Source organism: Melospiza melodia, chromosome 6, assembly GCF_035770615.1.
Source record: "Melospiza melodia melodia isolate bMelMel2 chromosome 6, bMelMel2.pri, whole genome shotgun sequence".
NCBI lineage: Eukaryota > Metazoa > Chordata > Aves > Passeriformes > Passerellidae > Melospiza > Melospiza melodia.
Window position 1 is genome coordinate 15072145 of NC_086199.1, and position 21414 is coordinate 15093558.

A 21414-nucleotide genomic window follows, 5' to 3' on the forward strand; every position below is an offset into this window, starting at 1 on the left:
TAAATTGTTTATAAAGGGGAAGAATTTCTAATTTATTAATGCATAGAAAATGGCCTTATAAAAGGAAGCCATGGGAAAGGTTACAAAAACAGTTGTGCTTAATTATTTACTGTTCTTACAATTTATTTATCTGGGCTGTTTCTATATACTTGTTTAGATTTGGGGACTAGTAAATTACTAGCTGTAGCACCATTTCATATTTACTATGCACCTCCCCCTACACCTTAACTCCCCTTGCAGGATATGAAAAAAAGAAAATATAGTACAATAGGGGTGGAATACAGCAGAATCAGCCCCATGATGTGTGTCCTGAAAAATATATCTAAATTAGATAAACACACTGAAAGGAAATGGCATATGGGAAAGGTATAGGAATGCTTCCTCTCTAAAGGATTAATGGGTATCACACTTTAGGACTTGTAAATATTCCTCTAATCCTTCTACAAAAATCAAATAATCTCACATGTTTTCAAAGTGCTTCTAACCACTTCTGCAGTAGTTGTACCTGCCTATTGGACCACCCTCCCTCACACATAAGTGTACATAAGCAAGAGAATATTCATGCTTCTGTTAAGAATTTGGGATATTTGGGTCCAGTCCTGTCAGCAACACAGATTTCCAGAGTCATAGAACAGTTTGGGCTGGAAGAGACCTTTAAATGTTACCCAGTCTACCTGCTCTGCCATGAGCACCTCCATCAAATCAGTTTGCTCAGAGACCTGTCCAGTCTGACCAAATGTTTCCAGGGATAGGGTATCTACCACTTTTCATTACCAAAACTTTAAAATTTCCAAGTACACTTTGGGTTTTTTGTTTTGTTTTTGGGGGTTTTTTGTCAGTTTGTGTTTGGTGGGTTTTATTGTTTGTTTGTTTGTTTTTTGTTTGGTTTTTTTTTTTTGCTACTGACACTGTGGTTAGTGGAATTTGCAAATGCACTGGGGAGGGTGCAAGTGTGTGTGGAAGCAAAGTAAACTTTTACAATGGTATGAGATCCAAACTTTAGTTCAAATTCAAACATAGTAAGACAGGAACCGTTGGACTGATTTTCTTTTAACTACTCTGGGATAAAAGTAATTCTGACAGAAACTCAAAAATAATCTCCCTTATCCTTGCTCTGTAATCACAATTACTGTAGCTTGAAGATGATGCAAATGCAGTGTTGGAAACACACTGGATCCATCTGCATCTTGGCAGCAACAAAGACAAAGCACAGGTTTAATTTCAGATGAGGAGCCCTCCACACAGTGAGTATGCACTTGGCTTGTGCAGGAGCCCAGACCTCCCAAGGATCACCTGTGGCCATCACACATATTCTTGTTGTAGTGTAAACTGAAACCTTCATGCTCTCTTCAGGGCTCATTTTTCCTGGTCACTAAACAAAAGCCAGGAGGAGCAGGAGAGCCTTCAAACTGGTGAGTGGAGACAGCAAAGCCTTTGACTTGAGCTGTGCTCTCTCTATGACAACACCAATATATGGTGGTAATCTTTTCTTGAGTTGCTATTTCTACTGATGTTACAAGGATTATTTCCAGGAGAGCTAATTGCACAATTTGTGAGATGCCTTCTGTGACTAACTCCATTTCTTGGTGAGACAGTACCCCTGGCTTACCACAGTCCTTGGCAAACCACATTTTATCTTGGAATATCATGTAATATATGATCAAAGCAAAATGTATAGCTCCATCTGCTGTAAATACTTTGAATTGATTATTTTTCATTTCTTTTTTATGGTTGCTCTGTACCCCGGGGAACAGATTTATCACTGCTGATATGCATTTTCTGCATGTTAACAAGCATTGACATACATATAGATTTATACATTGTAAAGTGGTATTTCTTGGTTCTCAGGCATAAATGAGCATTAACAAGGGTATATCTCAAGGACATTAGGAACTTCTGTTAACTGTTGTATGACAGATCTTTTGCTTTGTGCCATTGCAGCTACTTGTGAAATTGCTCCCCTCTTTCAGTAAAAAAAAACCATAAGGTGAAGTCGTAGGTGACTGGAAAAAGGAAACCCTGCAATCCATTTTTAGAAAAGGCAGAAAGGAAGAGCCTTTCCCCCTTGCCCCTCTAGTTCCCTGCTGGCACAAACCTGAAAGGAAACAGTGCAGGGCTCAGTTCTTCACAGGCTAACATCATCAGTAAACCTGGGCAAAACTTTTCCATTTTGCTGCTCATGTTCAGGAGATGTTTTTAGTCACACCAACATCCTTTGTGACTCCCTCCTTTTTCTACTTTTGATGTATTTCTAAATTTATAGGAAAAATTAATCACAGCATCCAAACTCATTGTAGGTTTGATGGCATCAAAAACAGCCAGGAATTATTTCTAGACGAGTTGGGAGCCAATTTTGGTTTAAAAATATTCTCTCTTTGTGAGGCATTCCAGAACAGCTAACAGAATTCAAAGCTCAGAGTTGAATACAAATCTTGCAGTTGAAAAATTTTGTTCTCCATCGTCTTTTAGCCAGTGGTGGCTATAGGGGGTCAAAAATTGATTTCTTTCCTAACAGAACATTTCTTTTCTCCATCTTTCTCCCTTGCCAGTGATTTAAATTTGTTTCGTTTCTTTAGTGATGTGTCACTGTGATAGACATACTTTGGAGACTGTAAGTAGAAGATGATGGAGGAGATCATCAGTCTGAAGAAATCCAAGGAAAAAGCAGGGAACTCTGCCTGGGAAATGTTGCCAGGAGACAGAGGAGTCAGTTTCCAAATGATGTCAGCTCATATGCTCATGTCAGTAATTTAAAGAGGTAAAAAAAGAAAATATTACTGAGGTTTCTCTTGCACTAAAGAAAATATCCCTGGAATTACAAAGTCTGGGTCACTGAAGTAGGAAAGCATGCCAATTTTTTTTTTTAATGCATTCTAGGGTGAGACAAAGATTCATGCAACCTAACACCTTCTTAGAATCTAAGTTTCAGGTTTAGAAATAGAATCTTCTTTCTTTCTTCCAACTTCCTTCTCTATAATCATACCTGCAGCTTTTTCTCATGATACATTGCAGGTGTTATAATTAGCACCGTGGTTTAAAACGTTTTCAACTGCTCTTTCCAGCAGTGATTCTCAGCTAGGAGCTGGAAAACCTGGCAGCCAGACTGGGGGCTTCTTGAGAGGAAAACCTCAAGGAAAATTTCCCAAGTGGAGTGCAGAATAGACACATCCTATCCTGGCCAGAGGAACTAGGATGCAACACTTGGGCGTGCACTGCCTCGGTGACTGGCAGCCTGTGTCAAAGTGCAGCACTGAGCCAGGCTGTGACAGGAGGGCACCGTGGCTGGCACCAGCAGCAGGCAACAACAGAGGTCACCATTGTCTCAGCCAGGAATCTCTCCAGAGCCATTTCAGACCCTGATGTGAGCGGAGCTGAAATGCCTGGTTTCCACTAGCGTGATTGGAGAGTTCTGTAGCATGAACAAAGACAAAGTTGTGACAAAGTGATTTTTAATGTCAGTTTTCCTCTTTTCTAACCCAAACAGAATCTTTCTTTATTCTTTATTAGTAATTAGAAAAAAACAGAAAAGCCTCCACTCACCATCCATTACTAATTTTATTAAAAAGGGAGATAAATGTCTCTATTTTCTTGTTGTCTAACAACAGTTACCCCATAGAGTAAATATCAATATTTATAGTACTAAAGATACGGGGAAGGCTGTTACTTGGTACATTGTGACTTATTCTTTCCCAGATTTTAATAGTTGGGCAGTGTGTCCTTTTCATCCCACAGCCTGTTTGTTTTGGTTTTAGGGTTAGTTGTGTGTTTTTTTACCAAACTCTGAATCCCAACCAGTTTGAAATATGTGGAATTTTTCAGTTGCGTTTCACATCTCACGAGTTCATCTCACATCTCGCGAGTTTATCTCGCTTTAAAAATCTTTGTAAGGAATTTGTGAAATAACATAAAAGATAAAAAACATAAATTTTTAATTTAGGGTTAAACTCTGAGGGTTAGGTCTGATTACACAAATATATGACATCAAATATCTGTTTCTTAGAATAGAGAGAGGATAATGGGGACAGGATTGTAAGGAACAGCACAGATTTTATCCTGTGCTTTTATATCAAAAACTCCTGTCAGCCAGAAGGCTCAAGGAGGAAATAGCTGTGGAGAAAGACACCCAATTTTATAAGAAAATAACTTCCAGAATTCTCCTGGTATTTGTCTATTTTGTTTTCTAAGTATTCTGCTTGCTTTCTCTTTGAACCTACTTGAAATGGATAAAATTCATTATTTAACCATGGCCTGCACTAAGGAGGGTTTCTTTCTGCTCCATTTCATGTTAGAAGGAATCAAGAATGCCAATTTCCTTCAGTACTTCAGCTAAAATTGGAAAAATAGACCCATATGCTCTGACAGTTCCCACTGGATAAGACTGAACAGCTGCTCTTCTTCCTCAGCTTTTGTCATGGGATATAATTATTCTTCCATCCATAAAAAAACAGAAGGATGCCCTTTCAATCCTATAAAAATACCCAGTACTGTAACATTTAACAACAGAATGGCAGGCACTTGAGAAGTTGTGCTCTAAACAGCAGCAGAGGTTTGTGCCAAGAAAATACTTAATTTGATAATACCCCAGGCCTCTAGATCACTTTGAATCTGAAGTAATTTTAGTTGGGTTGTTTTTAACGAATCTTAGGAGTGCTCCAGTCAGCTTTATTTTTCATACTGATTTTGCAGGCATAGCTGTGTTAAAATGGTTGTGTTACAATGGCAAGTCCCTGGAAGAGAGCAGATGGAAGGAGGAAGCTGGTCATCCAGTGACAGATCTTCCAGTGAAAACACATTGCCTTCCACACAACTTACAAGGGCACTGGCTGGCCAGCAGTGGTATCGCATTTATGGCCATCTTCTTTATCAGGCCACCAAGGTCGATCACCATCCAGTCCTTGTGCAAGCACATGAGACCACAGGAGACTCTCACTTGGTCCCCTGGCTTAAAACAAATGTAACTCATTCACCTCTACCTGAAGGGTTTTGGTGGTGCCAAAACCTTACCCTACACCAGCTGCTTAATTCCAGATATTTCAGGGCACTTCTAAAAATATTTAGTAGTAACATCTACTAGATCAATGGAGTGTTGCCAAAGCACTGGAGTGAGACCAGTGCTCCAGCCAGGCAACAATCTGCCTCACACAGTGACAGAAAGCAATGCTGCCTTGGGAGTCCACACAACCCAACCACCTTCAGCTGTCCTTTCTTCTTCCACTTCTGGGCCCTACACCAGCAAGGACTGTAGGCTACCCAGTGGAAAAGTGACTCTTTGCCCGTTGGCAGGGAGGTGACTTCTTATGGAAATGGCCACCAGTTGTGGAAAGGTGGGATTTTTGATAGAGAGCAGCTCAGCGCTGCTGAGGGAGGGATCACCAAAAGGGATCACCTTTTTCCCCTACGGCCTGCCGTGAGAAAGAACAACCCTATTCCCCCAGATCCGGCACTCCGTGACCCTCAGTGGCACACGGAGCGAAGGCCCGGCCCTCGGCCTCCCTCCCAAGATGGCGGGCGCCGCCCTCGCCTCAGCGCCCCCCGCCCCAGCGCGCGAGACCCGCCCGCCGCGGGCACGGCCGAGCGCCCGCTCCGCTCCGCCGGGGGAGGGGCGGGAGCGCGCACGCACGTGAGCGCCGGCGGCTCTCCGGCAGTCGCTGTATCCCGCCCTCCCATTGGTCGCCGGGCGAACCTTTCACCTTTTACCCGGCTGCGGCCGCCAATCGCCTGCGTCCTCTCATAGCGTGTGGGGATGCGGGGCGTGCGGACTGCGCAGGGCGGAATTCTCGGAGCGGGGTTGCGCCGCGGGCGCTGGGCGGCCCCCGTTGGTACGGGCGGGAGGGGCGGGGGCGGCGCTCCGTTTGCGTAGCGCCGGCCGTAGCGCAGGGGCAAGGGAGGGAGGGGGAGGCCGTCCCGGGCCCAGGTGAATGGAGGGACCTGACAGCTGCGGGGACTGAGGCGGCGGCGGCGGGGAAATGGCGGCGGCGGGAGCACAATGAGACGCGGCCTGTAGTAGGGAGAAGCGCCGGGCTGGGTCCGGTCCGAGCAGGTAGGAGATGGCGCGCCGGGAGCTGCATGGCGGCCGAGCGCGGGTGTGTCGCGCCCGCTGGCCGCAGCTCCCGCGGCCCCGGCGCCGCCGCCGCCGGCGGGGTGGGATGGCGGCAGCCCGTCCCTCCCTCCCGGGGCCCGGGCGGTGCTGCCCCGCCTCCGCCCCAGCGGCCGCCGGCGCCCGGGCCCCGCGATCGGCCTGGGCAGCTCCCCCGGCGCCGGCGGGGCCCGCTCGGCCGGGCCTTGCTGCGGCCCCGCTCGGCTTTGTCTGTGAGCGGCGCCCCCCGGGCAGCCGCGCCGGAGCCTCCCGGGGCTCGGGGCCCTCCCGCCGTGTCGGGAAAAGCAGTGGCGGGTGGTGAAGGAGTTCAAACTCAGCAGTGCTGATGTTAAAGGCGGTGTAAAAACGTCTTGCTCTTCTTTGCTTCCTTTCCGTCCTTTTCCAGGGTAAATTAAGGCAGCAAGATTAAAGGCAGACCTTCTGCTGTGTGGATGTGCGTGAAAAGTGCAAGGTTAAGAGACATATATTTTTGCACAGGACTTGTTGCTGTGTTAGGTAACATAGATGTAGCCCGCATGAGTAGAAAATAGGAGTGGTACTGATATCTAATAAAAAATTGGTATTTTTTGTGTGCATTACGCTTAATCAGCATTTAGTGGTTCAATAAAAGTGACTCTCAAAATGAATAGTGAATCTCGGTTACCTGCTGACAGGCCAGAGGATGTTTCGCACTTCAGATCAGCTTTGAGTATTTTTGATGTTAAGATTTTGGTCTTCAAATTAGGTGGTTGGCTCAAGTGGTGAAAGTGTGTAGGTTGGAAGATTGTCTTCCGTTTTCTTTCCGTAAACGTGTTAATCAAAAGTTACCTTTGCAGACACTCAGTTTGCCCTGTTTTACTGTATTTTATGTGTTTTCTTTAAATAAGTCACTCTGGATGCTCTGTTGAAATGCTGACTGCACGTGCGTGTTCTGTAGGTGGAGGTGGTGCTTGTTTTAGCAAGTTCATACAGACACTAACTGAAATTCATTTCATAACTATTCCTCTCTTAGAAGAGTCTTTCTTATTGTCTATCTCCACACTGTGGTCCATGAGCTTTGAAGATGCTACTAGCAGTTTTCAGCTGGAAGGTGGTTTTTTTTACATGTTTAATAATTGGGTTGTTACTTTATTAATTGGTAGGGTTAAAAATATGTATATATTTATTCAGAAGCGTTGACCCTGAATTAGCTACTGCTGTTCTTCAAAGCATCCTGATAATTCAGTTCTGTGAAAGTGGCAGGTCAGTGCTTGGCAGCCACAAAGCAATTAATACGAGATTTAGCAATTAATTGAGAAGACAGTGACATCAGTGTGTGATTGTGTAAACCTGTTCTCAGCCCATGTGTTTAATATTAAATGCAGTTTGGGTATTTTCTCTTTATCTCCCTTCTAATTTAGAAAGGTTGTATTAGGCTAGGAGAAGTGTAGATGGAAAACTGACTAGGGCTTTTCACATGAGGAAGGACGTACCAGTGAGGGGATAACAAACATCACAGAGGGAGTCATGAAGAAAGTAGAAGAGGGAAATGTTGATTGTTTGCTTGTTTCTCCTTTTTTTGAAGGATTTCTGTATCCTACAGACTGAACACAAATGTGATACTCCTTTACACTGTGTGTAACTGACAGATGTGGTGCATCAGTCTATTTGGAATGCCAGAAGTTTACCAGACAATTGAAACAAGTAATTGGTAGTGAAATTCATCCCAGGCTCTAAAAAGCAGAGGATCTTTTCAGTCTTGGCAAACACCAAGGTGGCTGGTCCTCGGAAGGTACTTCTGCCTGCTCTGCAATTACACAGCTCCATGCATGTCCTCCACTGGTTACTGGTAGGGGGAAGCCAACCAAGCTGTTTTGTCTGTTATATTACACTAATGTTTTCCTAGGAGTTATACTTTTTTCTTTCTTTCTTTTTAAAAATACATTGTTCATCTGTAGCCTACAAATGGAAAAAACCTAAAACCTGCCGTTCAAAAACAGATGTATTTTCATGTTTTTTGGTTTTTGTTTTTTTTTTGTAGACAATACATGTTTCTCCTTTCCCACCTCAAAAATGTGCAAAGTACTTTGCCACTTTTTCAGGAAAGTGTATGGATTTGCTTCAGCACAGGTGCTCAGAGTCTGAGTGTATCTGATCTATTCTGGCTTTCAGTGTGAACTAACTAAATGTGCATTGATCTGTACTGAATGCAAATTACTGCAAACCAAATGAAAACACATGCATTCTTAAAAGAGCAAGGAGTTATTAAGCAGAATGGATAAAACAGCTGAAATAATTTGATTTCTCTTCAGATAAGCTCTAGAATAAAAGTGAGAGCGAGAATTCAGGAAGATTTTGAAAAGGATTCTGGGGCTTTAGGGTCGATGAGCGTTACAGTAAGTGCCAAGACTACAGACAGGTTTTTTATTTTGGGGCATAGGTTAATTTATTGATACCAAAGGGGTTTTTGCCTTTTTTGCTTTTATATATTCACTATATTCTTTACATATATATTTGTAGCTCTGTAGCCTTGTATTATATTTGTAGCTGGTATTTTACCTACTCCATTGGACAGAAAGACAAAAGAAATTCCCCAGTGGCACCAAGCCCTGGGGGTCCAAGGTTAGGTCCTCCGGGAACTGCGGTCAAAATGACTTCTCCAGACACATTTTCATGAACAAAGTTTAGTTATTGTCCTAGGGGGAGTTTCAGAAAAGGGTAGAACCAGGGGGGAATTACCTCATCACCTATGTCTCTAATTGGGGATTCTTGTAGGTTATGCTAAGTTCTAAACATACAGAAATTGTATCTGCTTTATTTTATGTGTGCATCTTTGGCACTTTTCTTCCAGCATGTTGTGCACCATAAGGACCCTTGTAAAGGTGACCCCTTTTTGTCACCTGTGTCTGGTTTGTGATTTTAGGGCCAGTGAAAAGGCATCGCTATCAGGCAGCAAGTAGAGCTTCAGAACATTCTGAGATAGATTGTTCTGCTGTCCATAATTCTCTCTGACCTTTTTCCCTCTCATGTAGGTAATACAAACTAGGGGGTATGCTGAGCCTGGTAGGTTGTTGGCAGAACAGCAAGGTGGCTCCTGTGTCCCAGTGCCTGACTGTGACCAACCACCAGCCATCTGTATCCCATCACCTTCATGTGTTCAAATAAATTCTTCAGACTGATAGAAGTTTGGTTTTATTTATATAGATATTTTTAGGAAGTGCTACTTTTAAAGAAAGTAAAAGTATAATTAGAGTGTTGTACAAAACAGGAGCTTCTGTAAAATGGTTGGAATGTGCTTTTAGAATGCTATGTCCTGAAGGCTAATAATAGTTGGAGTAGATCAGAAGGCATGATTTTGCTTTACACCTTCTTGACGTCTATTTTTTCATCCTTAAGCCTTTTGTGAGTACCTTATGTATTGTGAGAAACCAGAAGAGAAGAAACTTGTTGTATAGTAAAAGCTAAAAGTTCATTTTTTAGCTGAAGTTACAGTCTTTGTTGGTATTTCAAGTTTTGGTGTCTAAACTGTATTGACTGGGGGGATATGGTGGCTTTAGGACTGTTACTAAAATAAACATTCTAGAAGACTTAATCTAGAGAACAAAGTAGTGCCCACTTTAATGTGTGCCATATAATAATATTAGGTAAACTCTTGGTTTTGATAGTTCTTGCATGCTTATCTAGTAATATAATGCATGTTGAGTAGTATATTTGGAATTCCCTTTTTATTTCTGCTCTGTATTGCAGAAATATTGCAGTCTGTATTGCAGTCTGTATTGCAGACTGCATTAGTTCAATCAGTTTTCCATTATATTTGTTACCTTCAAAATCATGCAGTCAAGAAGCAGAGAACTGAAACTCGTGTCAAGGAATTTACTTGTTTTGCTGCACAGCTGGAGGTGTTGAAAAGCTGTTCTCTGATGGGAAAGAGAAGAAAGGGCAATATTTTCCAGTTTCTCCTGTTGTAAATACTCCTGGATCCAAGAGACTTCAGTGCTGCTTGTTGTGGTCCTTCCTTGAAGTGCAATACACTTGCCAGTTGTGATCTGTGTTTTGGTTGGCATGGGTGTTACTAGTGAGTTCCTTCTTACCAAGACACAAAATCAAGAGTTCTCTCTTGATCTTTTGTAGTAGAAAATCTTGGTTTGCTGTGCTTTCTTCTCTTTATGTCAGGGACTCAGTACTTCTGTGATGTAAGCTGGTAGGATCAGTTTCTGCCCATGTTTTAAATATTCTGTTATTCTTTATAAAGGATTCATTCCTTTGGGTTCATTGAATGAGTGTGAGAGATCTGAGGAGCACCAGGGTGGTTTCTGACTTGCAGGGTTGGTTGCTGGAAACAGATGGTCAGTTTGGGACTGACCCAAGCTGGCCTTGGGATTTTTCTTTGTTTGTTTTGAATATCAGTATCATTGTGTTTTTTCATTTGTGTAAACACACATACAAACATAAAAAAAACCCGACCCCAAATGCATGTTTGACCCAACCCCTTATTGTTAGTTATTAAAACCTGATTTCTGATGCCTGTGTCCTCTTTGGATTCTGATTCTTGATAATTTGTCAAGCCATGTAGCAGCCTTTTCCTCAGCTGAGATGCTAGTAAGTAGCTGGGTAGCAGTAAAGAAATTGGTCTTAAATATAAGAATTTCATGATTCTGTTTTTGAAAACTGAATTGGAGTTTTAGGCCTGCCCACTTATTGATTGCATAAATCCCTTTTTCTGAGGAAGTGAAGTAAATACATTTTGCTTTTTAAAGTTCATTTTTTTGATTCCACTGAGGTGATTTAGCTATGCAAGCATGTCTGGGCTGGCTACCTTTGCAATTCATGTTTCTCTTTCGTTTGCAAAGTCTCCTTGGTTTCTGATCTAGACCAAATTCCTTACAGCTTTCTTTGAACTGTTACTGGCCTTTTATCATCTTTCTGCTCTATATTTTTTGTTCAAGCAAAAATTAATGAAAAAGGCTTAGCTATCTATCTGAAGGTGAAGTTGCCTTGTAGTTTGTAGTAAAAACTTGTAGGGGTGGTCTGAATTCTAGACAGCTCTCAAACCATAGAAGACTTAACTTCTCTCACTAAATTTTGGCAAGTTAATTCAGGTGTTTTTGTTTTCACCTCCTCTTTTGTGTTTAACTTTAAAGTGCATAAATAAAAGGCATTTTTCAGGTATTTATATTCTGCATACCTGAAAACATTTAAATGTATTGAATCTTCTTAACTGGGGCTTTATGAATTAATAATATTAATTTATAGTGTATCTTCTTTATTCAGGATATTAGTGTCTGGGATCAATCTTAAGTAAGACTTTTAACTCCTCACTGAAGCTGTGTCTTTCTGAGCAGGCAAACTTGTTCTTTGCTATATCTTCATGGTCAATGGCTACCAGCTTTGTTTCTGGAAGAAGACATAAAATGAATGTGCTTACAATACAAGCAAAAGTCTGGTCAGTTGTTTTTTAGTGACCCACAACCTTTTCCATCTTTCAACTAAAGTCAAATGCCCATGTTGTCAACTTGCTACATAACAGAGGTCTGATCCCTTCTTAACGACGCTAAAATTTGTTTTGGGGCAAAAAAATCTATGCTTCTCCCTTTGCCCCCAGCTTCTGAAGATAATTTTTCATGGTTCTTGCTGTGTAACATAGTGCTATCTCAATGACCTCCAAGACTGTAGAAACTAAATTACTATTGGAGATAGATAATGAGCACAAAAAAAGTATACTGCTTCTTAAAACAAAAATACCCCAAACAAGCACACATGTAAACCTCTGTTTCTGGTGTGTGTTTTTTGAGTCCTCAGGATGACATGTGTGTTCTTGTCATTTGTTCTTGCTGCTTATACTTTGCTGTTGGTGTGAAACAAAGTAAGAGGAAAATTGGAATCTGAATGTTTTCTACCGGTTTAATGAACAGAGTCAGCGTGAATGGCAGAGACTGTAAGGGGGAAGTGACAGAAGCTTGTTACTGAGAGCCATGGGATTATCTTTGTATCTTTTTCATTATTTCTACAGTTACTGCCAGCAAGGTCTCAAGGACAGCCTCACAATTTTTTACAACTTGTAAAAAAAGCGTGTGAGGAAAGTTTTTCTTTTCTTCATTGTTCCTAAAGAATATTAAACTCTAAAAAGAGATAGTGAGCTGTGAGTGATAGGGCAGCAAGAAACTGTCTGTATACTTTCAAAGATTATAAATCAAAAAATAAAAACATATCCAGGTATTTCCAGAAATGTATACCAAATCTATCCATAGGTTTATATAGTGAATAGATAAATTGATTTGTTTACTGTGCAATCAGTCACAACGGCTCTGAGTTAATTAAATCTTCCACCACAGAAGTGTGGCTGTACCACCTACTGAGGGATTTGAAAGCAATGGGTTTGAGGCATGATGGGTGATGAAGCTCTGGAGGAGAAAGTGTGTAGGTTTTAGGAAAGAAAAGCATTTTTATCTTCAAGTATTTAATTAAAAAAAGGATTGGAGGAATGCCAAAGACATTTATGAGCTCCGTGGGTCTTTGAAAGACGTATGATCAGCTTCCAGGAGATGAGCAATTTTCCCTGTTGTAATCTTTGCATAGTTAATGCTTTGCTGTGTTGAAGTTAAGAAGGTAAACCTGCCTTGATTAATAGTAAGTTATCTGGAAAATGGTCTTCTAATGACTATGAGTTGCCTAAACTGAGTACAGGATGAGTTTTTAGTGACAAAACTCATGATTCGTTGAAACTCGCTACTGGCCAGTTGTTATCTCAGCTGATGAGGCTCTGCAAGGAATTACTGGACAATTTTGGGGGATGTGGTGACTGGCATAAGGATGAAGCAGGTGCTGATTTCTGGCAGGCATTTGGAGTAGTGTGCCACTAGTGCTACTAATGTATTCATTGTCAGCTGATAGGAATTGTTCAAACCCTTCATCGGTTCATCCCTGTACTGCAGTCTGCTGCCTGTAGGTGTTTCCTCTGGCACCATTTAAATAATTTTGGACCACACAGGAAGAAGTTTTGGGGTTGGAATTTTTACTGATCTCTGTAACACAGTTCAGCAGCAGTTGGCAATAGAGAAAAGAAGCTGGTGTCTGATTTTAAATTGCACAGTCAAAAACCTGTTGAATCCAATTTCCTTGTTTTCTGTAATGAAGGCATTCAAGTGACTGTCAAAGTGGATGGCAACCTCCTCCTCATGGCAGCTCTAATACTCCTCTGATCCATATCAACTACTTAATTCAAATTGCTGAGCCAGTAGAAAACTTGCCTTGGTCAAGGAAAAAAATACCACTTGGTTGTATTGTCCTGAGCTATTTTTCTGCCAGAAAGTCAGACAAGTGTCAAAGCTGTTAGAGAAGGGAAGGAGCAGTGACAGTGGAGTTCCTTCATTGAGCACTAGGTTGTCATCAGATTGGATGTACAGTCTCATGAAAACTAATCTCAAACTACTACTTCTCACCAATTAATTAAAATAATTCTACCATGTTTTTCTCAACTTTATACTTTCTCACTTACTGTTAATAGCTACTGTTATAAACAAGTGTGCTATGACAGTAGTTTTGTGGGTTTGTGCATGAAAATCAGTTGTGGTAAATCCAGGATAGGCACAAAGTGAGGGGAAAATTATGCTATGAAAGTTAAATAAAAAAACAGTTGTATTAACAACTTCTTTAGTTGTTACTAATAGTACTTCTTTAGTTGTTACTAATAGTACTTCTTTAGTTGTTACTAATAGTACTTCTTTAGTTGTTACTAATAGTACTTCTTTAGTTGTTACTAATAGTACTTCTTTAGTTGTTACTAATAGTACTTCTTTAGTTGTTACTAATAGTACTTCTTTAGTTGTTACTAATAGTACTTCTTTAGTTGTTACTAATAGTACTTCTTTAGCATGTACTATTCTGAGATATGAACTACTTTTTAATAAAAGTAATTATAATATCAGTGCAGTAATCAAGATTCATCTAAGAAACAAATTATTCTGTGTGATTTCTTTCATTCTGTTATGGTCTGAGTTGTCTGTGGTCACTGATGACTTGGGAACAGTTGTGGGGGCAGCAGGTGGATTGAAGAGAGAGTGAGGGTGATGCTTTGGGGGTGTAACAGTGCTTGTACAAAATGCATGGTAAGCTGTCACCAGGAAGCCTTTATTATGCAGTGTTTTGTCTTGCTGCTGAGTGAAAATGAAAAAAAAATGATAAAATGGAAAGAATCTTTCCTGTGCTTTGTTTACATCAGGAATTTATTTCTTCTCTGGTTGTTTTGGAAACATTTGTACAACCAGCTGCAGATTTTTATAAGCATATTTGAGGAAGTAAAAGTGAAATACCGATCTGGTGAAATGATGGGATGTAAAACCTCTGCACATGCTGCATTCTTAATCCTACTAAAAGAGGAGTAATAAGGTCACTCTTCTCAGTGACAGCTTGCTCATAAGGATTTAAGGCACTCTTGCTTTTCAATGTACTTCATTGCTTTAGTTGATTAGTCTCAGTTTCTCTAGTGTCTTGTCTGCAACAAGGTCAAACTTAATTCTTAAATTAAAAATCACATACCTTTAAAATTTTATTTCAAAACTACCTTCCTGTTACAAGTCTTAGAAGCCTAGATGTTGGTTTTTGGGATTTCTTTTTTGCTTTAGTGGATTGTTTTTTTGGTTGTTTTTTTTTTTTTTTTTCAACAGTCTTAGTATATATTTGAAGTAGCTTGAATTGTAAATTAGGAAATTATGAAAAAGGTAAATTCTTAAAATCAATAGTTAAAGAGAAGTGAGAGACTACCTGTTCAGTATTGAGAAAGCAGTGCTGAGGAAGAAGAGAGAAATCTCCATTGAAAGTTAGGCATGTAATCTGCTTAAGTCATTCTGGAAGTCATCAATTATCTGCCTCTTTAGGCATCTTAATGCATCTATGTATGCCCACTCAAATAAGCTGCTCATTAGCTGATGAAAGCAAATGATTAGTCAATGAAATTGAAAGTCATTTGTATTTAAATATTTATTCTGAATAATTTCAACTTCTGTTATTATAAATGTAGTATAAGTTTGCATTAATTGAGTTACAAATTCTTTCTAAATACACCAGAGTATGCAGGGGGAAAGCTGTTCTACATAATTCAGTATAACAATGAATAAGGGTAATGGTGTGATTGCTGCAACGTTGATGGCTGTGATGCTATTCTTCTTCTTAGTCAGGTGCCTGTGTTGTGAATCAGCCTAAATGTTATCAATATGGATGCAGTCATTTCTAAGGAAAACTATAAAAACAATGTAAGTTCCCAACTAATAGGGTAGTTTTGTAATAACCCTAGATTTAAGTTTTCCTAGTATAAATCTGGGATGCTTACCAGTATGCATCAAAATTGGGGATGTTAATACCTCTGATTTAATTGGATTTGCTGTATTGACATGTTAATGGTGGAGTAATTAACTTTAAAATGCTTGATTATTCCTTCTTGATAAAAGAAATTATTTCGTATATAAAGAGTTACAGTAAAGTTTTGGGGTTTTTGGTTTGTTTTTTTTTCTTTTTTTTTTTTTTAATCTGAAGTATCTCTGCTTTTCCAAATCTTTGATTGCATTCATGTCTTTTTTGGTTTGCTTCTAGAATCTTGCACCTTTCCTTATTCCCTCATAACTAATTCAAGTTCTTAGTCGCTTGCATGCTCTCAGTGTTTCTTCTGATCCATCCAGTCTGACTGTGTGTTCATTACTGCTGCCCTTCACTTCTGTGCTGCTTCGTGGATGTCTTCAGAGAGTCTGGGCTTGATTGATCTCTGGAGAAGCATAGTCTGACCTGCTGGAATTGGTCAGCTGCAGGGTACTGTGAGAATAAATGTGGGTAAGAAAGTACTCTTAATGCAGTGCTCATCATTAAGTGCAAGAGTTGATGCAGGTGCAGAGCTGCCCAGACTGCAGGAGTGATACAGTGATAACTGTGTGAGTTGGGATGTGAATTTGAATTTTGTTTCCCTCATTCAGAATGGAGGAGATGTATTCTACTGCTTATCTCATTCTTCTGTCCTTTCAGGTCATTCCTTGTTAGCCACCAGGAATGTGCCTGCCAGGCTGTTGCTGTGTTCTTGTGGTAGGCCTTAAAAGATCTAAAGCAGGAGCTGAGCACAGCAGCAGCAGAAAGGGAGGTAGTCCAGGCTCTGCCAGTGCAGCTGCTAGGCAGCCTCACAGAATTTGGCTGCATTTTTTTTCTGAAAATTGAGAACTATTGAATTAAAAAAAACACCTCAGAGGTTTTGCTCATACTTGCTACATGTTGGCTACTGAATGTTGCTGCAATCAAGCTACTGTACTTCTGGTAATTAGATGATACCAGGCATAATAATTGGTGGTTTGGCAACATCAATGCAAACTACAGCTAATGTGGTAAGAACAGGAAGGATTTCTTTCTTTCACTTTGTATTTTCTGGTTTTTAAAAACCAGGATTTGTGGAGCCAGTAATCTTGAATACAGCAAAATCTGCCCTGTTGTTTTTGATAGGAGTCTCTACTCAAACTTGTATGTTTGTGTTCTGCTCTGAAATGCAGTTCACAACTGACTGAATTGCAGGACTGTGTTAATACTACAGAAGGAAGAAACTCTCTTCAACTAATGGCTGTGGACTAGGGTCCTGTACATATGTGTGTCTTTTTTAATGTAATATTGTGTCAATAATACAAACAGGGACTGGAATGGAAACGAGTTTAGGAATATATTAATTCTGAGTTGTGCTTAGTGGAAAAGTTAATTGACAGGTTTACTACTAAAGTAACTTTGTTATATTGCTTCCAGAACCCAGCATAGTGTCAGAAACCTTCAGTTGCACTATTTACAAGGATTTAACTCCTTTAAAACATTATTTCTCAGGCCTGAGTAGTTTTAGATAATAATATAAAAAATTGAATTAAAAATAATTTAGTTTCTCTTTCCTTCTAAATTGCCTCTATAATAATTTTAAATGAGTATTCAGTAAATACTATATCCAGTATTTACAACTGCTTTAATGTCTGGAACAATCCTGTCATTTGCATATCTGGGAATGCTTTTGTATATATGCAGGAATAGCTCTCACTCCATTCTGGAAAATAAAAGGTAAAAAGTTACCTCCACCTTCATGCCTCCCAAATATTTTTTTTTAATGATTGCTGTAGTAAAGCAGCTTATTTCAGGTTTTAGAGCTTTTGTTAGCATTCAATGAGCAGGAACAACTTACATATATTTTTTTAACCCACATAATTAAGAGTATCCATCACTATATTGTGTTAGCAGACCTAATGCAGAAAATTGGAGTAATACTGCTCTGAACTGTAATCTACATTTGGCATAAGGAAAAGATACCTATCAATATACATTCAGAGAACTCTCTCAAGTACACCTATTTTCTCAATTTATTCTTTTTCGTCCTGAATTTGTTTTGCTACTGAGCAAGATTGATGGATGAATCAGGGATGGGTCTGTTTTCTGATTGGGATCTCTGCAAGGTTTAGTGGTGCTTAGTTGCAGCAGGATTGGAGCTAAGGGACCTTTATGAACTGGTTAAACCACCTCCTCTTTTAGCAGTGAAGAATGTTTGACCTTGTTCCAGCTTTCATGGTTGATCATAATATGAAAAGCTTTCAAAGAAGGAAAGAAAATACAAAGCTTCTCAGTCAATATTTGGACACCTCTGACCCCACATATCGGGGGAAAGAAACTGTCCACATGGCATTTTGTAGATCTTAAATATTTTTATTTTTCAAATTCAGTTAGGATTCCTTGTTTACTCCTAAACCTTAGAATTTGATTTAAGGCATCTATTAAAAAAGAAGCTTTAATTGAAGATAAAAACCTTTGGAGTTACTTAGCACAAGAGGAAGTCCTCAAGTCTGTACAAATCATTCCAGTTTTTCCTACCAATAACTCAGGACTGACAGTACACAGAACAAACATGTCTTATCATGTAGGTATTTTTACCACTTTGCCTTAAATAAGGGATTCAGCTCTTCTGTCGTTATCTTTTTGCCAAGTAAATTGTTGAATATTTTTGATTCAGCTTCAGTGTTGTGTCAGTTGTTTTGGAAGGTCAGCAGTGCTCCAGCTAACTTGTGGTATGAAATTGCTACATGAGGCTTGGAGCATTATACTGGTAAAATGTAATATTTATGGCTTCTCACCACTTTTGAACCCCAGCCAGTGTGGAAATGTTTGCTTTATTGGACAATATTGAAAAATAAAGATTGCATTAAAAGATAAAAGCTGTTAATTGGTAAGATCTGCTGAAGTCTTATATTAGTTTAACTGTAAAGAACGTGAAGGAATGCTCATGTCCTTGTCTAAGTGTATGTATTTACATACAGGGAAATAACTATAGCTTCTCCACTTTGGAATTGAGTCACATTATTTTACATGAGGCACATTTATTCTGCTCGTGTCTTGTGTGAGAGCCCTTGCAACGCTCTTAGTTTGCCACAGAGCATTTTCATAGGATTGTAGAATTCCACATGATTTAGGGAAGAGACCCCTAAAATCCAGCTATCAATGTAAGACTGGCCAGTCCACCCAAAGCCACGTCCCTAAGTGCCACATGGACACATTTCATTAAACACCTCCAGGGGTGTTGACTCAACCTGGTTAGCATCCTCACCTTTGCATATTCTTACATATTCCAAAAGAAAAACAAAGACAAACCCAACAAGAAGCAAACAAAACAAAAATAACAACCTAGTGGGCCTGTCTTTGAAAGTTAATTCACATATTTTCCTTCAATAAAATAATCAAGTATGTTTTTTGGTTGTTGTGGGGTTTTTTTCTCTTTGATGAATTCTCGACAGCTGAGGAGCTTTGAATGTCCTCTAAATTTGGGAGGAAAAAGGTTTCTTTGTACTACATATTTGTATTAATTTAATACTGACTTCACCCCAGCTTCACATTAAAGAAAATTTCAGTAGTGTGCCTACAAGTTCACTTCAGGGAAAGGCCACGTGAAGCCCAGTAGTGTCACTGGTGAGAAGTTGTTCTTTTTTAGGATGAAATTGAAAACAACAGAACATAAAATGTGGAGTAAATAATGTGCTACTCAACATATAATACACATTTTAAGGTTGCACTAGGAAGAGTTGGCTTAATTCACCATTGATGATAAATACTTTTTTATTTTGTTAGTGTTTTTATTGAAACTAGGGCTAGAATTTGAGCACTGGTTCTTGGGTGGTACATAAATTGATATGGCTGACTGCAGTAGATGTGATCGCTCATTTTAGAATTGCTAGAAATTTTAGAGCTTGGTTTACAATCCAAATGTCTGCTGGCCTTGCATCAAACAATTAAGGACTTCAAAGAAAGCCTTTTGTAATGTAGGGAACTTGATAATTTTGGATGTTGTGGCACAGTGGTAACAGTGAACTGTTGAATACCCCTGTTTTGAGGAGCTTGACTTTCAGCCCCATGCAGAGAAAGGGTTTATGTTTATGCAAATAATGGGATTGAAGTCTCCACATGGGGTTATATTCAGGAGGCAGCTGCTGCTTTTACTTATCCAAAGCAAGAATAATTAATGCTTTGGAACTGTACTTGCCTCACAGCTTGCCCCCAGATTGGGGAAGAGAGAAATCCCTGCTCTAATGTCTGCTTAATTGCCTTCCTGTAGAAAGACATAAGTGCCTGAAAAGCTTGAACATAACCTTTAAATTAACTAAATCGTCACAAGTAAATAATTTGGTACCCAAGTAAATGACCAAATGATAAATAAATTCACAGATATGGTCAGATATCCCTACAAGTGATACTGATATTATAGTTACCCATGAGTTAGAATCTACACATTGAGCTGCAGTTTTCCTATGCAGCAAAAAGCCCTCAAATATGTGGCATAATTTAATTCTAATTGCTGTTAAAACCAATGCATGTGTTTCAGAGTGTTTGTGTAGTTTAGATTTTTTTTTTATATTTAGAGAGGTGTGTGTCCTGCGTATAATTTTTTCCTGACTTCCATGAAGGCTTAGGTCCTTGGATGTCAAAGAATATTTTGCTTTCAAATTAATCTGAGGCAGTAGGGATTTTGTACTATGGTTTCTGATGTAACTTTATTGTTTGTACCATAATAAACCAAAGAAAAATAGTTGAAATATTAAGTTGCTGAAATAACAAAAGGAAGAAAAGGATAAGTCCTGTTCTGTAGTCACCCCTTCCCCCCTGCCCTCAGCTACCAGCTGTGATTATAGAGGCAAGATGCTAGCCTAGATGTACTTTTTCTTCCCAATAATAAATGAAGTTTTTACCTTACCCCCCTAAAGATCATGCAGGACTTTGTTCCTGCTGGAATTCAGTTGTATTGCCTAAGAATTATTCACTAAATAAACCATGTGATTTAGTGAGTTCAGTTGCATAGAACTTACTACAAAATAACTTCATTTTCAAGTTGTTAACAGTCTCCATAATGACTTGATTGCTCTAGGTACTAGTTGTTTAATTTCAAATTGTCAAAAATGTTGAAGAGCAAGAACATTGATAGTCTTTCAGATTCAGCCTGTTGCTTAGTGTGACAGCAAGTGTTACCCTGTAAACTTCAGTTATCCTTTTCCTGACCGTTCTTTTTGAATAGCAAGTTAGGTATCCTGTGAAAGTGATTATTTTCAAGGACTGAATTACAATTCTATGAAATAAAAATAAAACCTGTTTATATAATTTTGTGTTCTTTTAAATATTTGGATACTTGGTTTTTGCATTAGTAGTGTTCCAGTAGCAAGTAGTCAAGATGCTTGAAGATCTTGGCTGAGATTTGCAGAAGTAACTTGTGGTTGCTTGCAGATTTCTAGAGCGCTGGAGATTTGTGCAAGTGCCTGCTGTGTCACTTCTTGGATGCTTCTCCTGATGTCTTTATAGGAGCTGATTTTTGTTTTTATGTTAATGCTTTGAGTATTTATTGTGTTTGTGGTGTATTTCAGAGGAGTGTCTGCTTATCTTAGAACTCTTTCCTTCTACCCGTTGATAAAATACGTGAATATTGAGCTCTTAAAAGGTGACATTTAAAAAAAAGGGGGAGCCTTGCTATTTCATAGAATGCATTGACATTGCTAAACATCAGGTTTCTAAAATGTCGCTAATTTTTCCTTTTTGTGTTTTTTGCTTGTTTTTAACAAGATTCTCAGAAACTATAGAGCAAAATTAAGCACATATATATATGCATGTATATATGTATGTATGCGTATATACATATACACACATATATAACATTGCTGATTTTGTTCCTTCTGATGCGGTGTGCAGTGCTTTGCGGGCCGTGGCTGCAGCCCGGGGTGCCGCTGTCCCTGGGCAGTGCCCGCGGCCGCCGGGGAAGGATCGCGCCCGGCTTTGTCTGGGCGGGTGCACAGCGCCATTGAGATGTTAATGGCACAGACGCGGCTGTTTTG

General features: G+C 39.6%; 1 protein-coding gene across 4 annotated transcripts in view; it reads left to right on the forward strand.

The window, feature by feature from the left end:
* The first annotated feature begins 5743 nt into the window (after positions 1-5743).
* DICER1 (dicer 1, ribonuclease III) overlaps positions 5744-21414 on the forward strand; it is a 63583-nt gene continuing 47912 nt past the window's right edge. For 2 of the 4 annotated variants that reach the window (XM_063160030.1, XM_063160034.1), the window contains exon 1: positions 5900-6040. The gene's annotated coding sequence lies outside the window, so the exon portion shown is untranslated. Of the gene's footprint in view, positions 5820-5899; positions 6041-6569; positions 6593-21414 lie in introns of those variants that run through there. The other 2 variants (XM_063160031.1, XM_063160032.1) reach the window with 2 other exon arrangements.